Raw genomic sequence first — 3,530 nt, 5'->3', positions numbered from 1 at the left:
CATTAACCCCTCATTATTTTACCCACAGCACCCTTGGTGGTTATCAGGTGGTTATAAAATTTTTTAAAATTGACAACAAATTTGAACAGATTCTATGGTGTGCCTACTAAGATAGTTAGGAGTTTTTTGTCCTCAAACCCTTGTTTTTTCCCACCCCTTAACAGTTATGGCTGGTCATATTCAAGTATGTAGACAAAATTTTTGGTAATACTCCTTTAAGTTATAATATGTTCAAACAGATGTGATATGTTTCATGTTATGGGAGTTGAAGTGATTTAAATGTTTTTCAAAAAATCTTCCCCATTTATACCCCTTTTGTTGGCCTATATCCATTAACAAACTCAACTGAGAATTTCCATAACCATATTTTATGTATTAAGTGATTTATTTGTACAAAATTATGGCAGTTATAATGACAATAAAAATGTGGTACATACACATGGTAACGACTGCAACAGGTAGTCTTTCTTCGAAACATACCTAACAGTACAATTTATTCTAGTCATGAGTTTGCTTTTTTCAGCTAATTTATAATACCTGAACAATTTTAACTTACAAGAAATGTAACACATATTTAGTACTTACAGTTAAATTGATCAATACTACTTTTCACACTTTATTCTACAAATGATATTTAATCCCTACAGTCAAATAAATTAACCAAAAACAATTCATTTGAAATCAAATAACAAAATACTACTAGTTTATAAGATGGTAAGAATTCATTTAAAAGCATGTGTTATTTTTTAGTATGCAGACTTTTTTGGGAGCTGCATGTATATAAAAGCTTGTAACCTTTTAATTTTATTTTAGATATTTCAATTTTCTCATGTTACTCAATACATGTATGTGTCCACTGGCTTACGTAAAACACTTTTACATACATAAAAAACTTTTGTATAATTGTGCGCTGTGAATACAGGTAATCCTGAATGTTCTTATGAAGTGACATCCAATTTTAAATATCATTTAATTTAACACAATAAATCAAATGAGTGGTTGTAACTTATAATGAACACAAAAGTAAGAAAAAAAAGGCCACACGGCAGAAATGGTAGTTAAAAAAAAGGTAGAGGGCTCAGTGGAATTTCATTACATTTACAAATCGGAATACTTTTGTAGTTTATAATGTAAAAAAAAACCTTTATACTGAATAGTTATTGAACATAAAACATCAAGTAAAATAAGTTTTTAAGTGTGGATGTAGAACTTATTGAAGGTTCAATTGCATACTATACTACAACTTACTTTCTAACTAGCTGTATATACATCACATGAGCATAGGTTATAAATATGTTGAAGATCAACATTTTAAATTTTCCTCTACAATTTATGGTCAGCCTTGCTATGTTTAAACTCGAATTACAATTCTTTGAAGAGAGTGGCCCAATCCCATGTATTGTGACTTTTTTTGCAATGTGATTCAAGGAATTGGACTGATCGGAAAAAAATGTTAAGGCAACAGATAAGGGAAACAGTAGAGAACTGTGTAGGAGGTTTAATAAAAAAAAGTATCCCGGTCACCATACCAATCTTTAACATCAAATAAAAAGTGTGAAATACCCCACACATATATGTTTGTATGCGCCTGTACAAAGGTTGTAATGATGGACTGCATGTTGACCAATAATGTTAAATACTGCTTCATCACATGTAAATGCTACCTGTGAATAACAAAGGACCTTAGAGGCAGGTGAAAATATATATCTGCACAAGTAGATCTTACAAGTTATGTTATGTAACATAAACATTTCACCTATATTTGGCAGCATTCTAGACATAATAAATTATAACAATAGATCCATACTTCACTGTCCACAGAATTAAAATATGTTGTAGCAGCACCACGATTCAATTTGATGCAGTCACATGTAGTGAAAGCTCCAATATCAAAATGTTCGGAACATACATATTTAGTTTTAAATGTTTCAGCATTACTGGCATCAAGGTCATAGCCAATTGCAGCAATCCACTTCAATAACCTGGAAACAAAACAAAAAAATTTTATAGTGTGAGCTAGTACATACTTAAATCAGTATTTCCAGATTATTAGCTAGCATGTAGCATACTATAAATATAAGGTATAAACATACATGTATTTAATTATGTGTATTTAGTTTAGCATTACCATTCAATGAACGTATATATTTCAGAGGTAATGTTTTATTATTAAAGTGCTGTAGAGTGTAATAAATTTGGTGGGTTTCTCTTAATTACGATATATTAATTTTCATTGAATCACATATTGTATAAATAATATAAATTCAGTAACACAAAACGATTTTTAGGGTTCATATCACAAATCATTACATTTAAATTACTGATTTATGGTAATTTTACTAAGCCCATACTATCCCCAAATGGGTATATGTATATATATGTGTATACATATGTGTGTGTATGTATATATATATATATATGTATGTGTATATATATGTGTGTGTGTGGGTTATTAAAAATAAATAAATGATTATACTACGTAATTACAAAATTATTATGTGCGCAAATTCAGGTCTCGATAATATCGCTCTATAAATCCTGTATAATAAGCCTTAACATAAATGCCTAACCCTTAACATGTTAAACCACTTATTGTAATTTTTTTAATATAAACATCAGTACTCACTTGCTTCGGCTTCATGGAAATCTGAATGTTGTCACATCAGGATTAACAGTAATACTGTTCCTGCACGAAGACACAAAACATTGATGTGTATTCACAGGCATCTTCATCGGCTTCTTAATTCACAATCATATAGGAAAATAATTCAAAATGATAAATCAAACTCCATTGTAAAATCCATCTTTCACTCGACCAAAATCTACTACAAACCGAAAAAAAAAAGAGCGACTATAATGCTCAAATCAATCTGTAAACGAATATTACTGCAAAAAAAAAAACAATTTTTACAAATCAACTGTTTTTGAAATCAAAATAAATTAATATTACACTATATTTATTGCATTATTAGTATTTATTGCATAAATTTAGTTTCTTATAAACATTCAATTGACATTTGATTATGAACACTAACGCTACCTATGAATTTACAAAAGAACTAGGTCAATCTACTAGCGCTATCTGTTGTGCAGATTAAAAATAGTATCTGGGTACATAATGGCCTATTAGAGTTGCCACCCCCTGCCCGCAGTGAATCGTAACATTTTGGTGTCAGAAGTGGGATAGCCTTAAATTAAAGAATTTAGGATTAGTTTATAGTGCATTTAAATTTATTTAGATTTTCGAGATTGCTACAAGTGTTAGGGACTGTAGTTAGTTTTCAGTGTGGTAGTTTGGAGATTAGTGTTGGTGTTTAGTAGGGGTTATGGTTAGTTCGTAGAGGAAATTACATTGTCGTCATAAGACATTAGTGTTAGGCTTGTAGTATATGTGGACAAGGAAGATGACTGCCGACGAGCAAAATAATTTAATGGCATTCCTGTCTGAAATGAGAGAAGGAATGAAGAATAACCAGGAGAAAATGGAAAATAGGCTGGACGAGATGAAGAATAGCCAGGAAGAAATGAAG

General features: G+C 30.5%; 1 long non-coding RNA gene across 1 annotated transcript; it reads right to left on the bottom strand.

Moving 5' to 3' along the window:
- Positions 1 to 366: 366 nt before the first annotated feature.
- LOC134542575 (uncharacterized) lies at positions 367 to 3,208 on the bottom strand. The gene is made up of 2 exons (XR_010076818.1): positions 2,627 to 3,208; positions 367 to 1,982 (listed from the first exon to the last, which is right to left on the bottom strand). It is a non-coding gene; the product is annotated as an uncharacterized LOC134542575 (long non-coding RNA).
- Positions 3,209 to 3,530: the final 322 nt, after the last annotated feature.

Source organism: Bacillus rossius, assembly GCF_032445375.1.
Source record: "Bacillus rossius redtenbacheri isolate Brsri chromosome 9 unlocalized genomic scaffold, Brsri_v3 Brsri_v3_scf9_1, whole genome shotgun sequence".
NCBI classification, from domain to species: Eukaryota; Metazoa; Arthropoda; class Insecta; order Phasmatodea; family Bacillidae; genus Bacillus; species Bacillus rossius.
The sequence above is the reverse complement of the archived record's forward strand: the minus strand, read 5'-3'. Positions and strand labels throughout refer to the sequence as shown.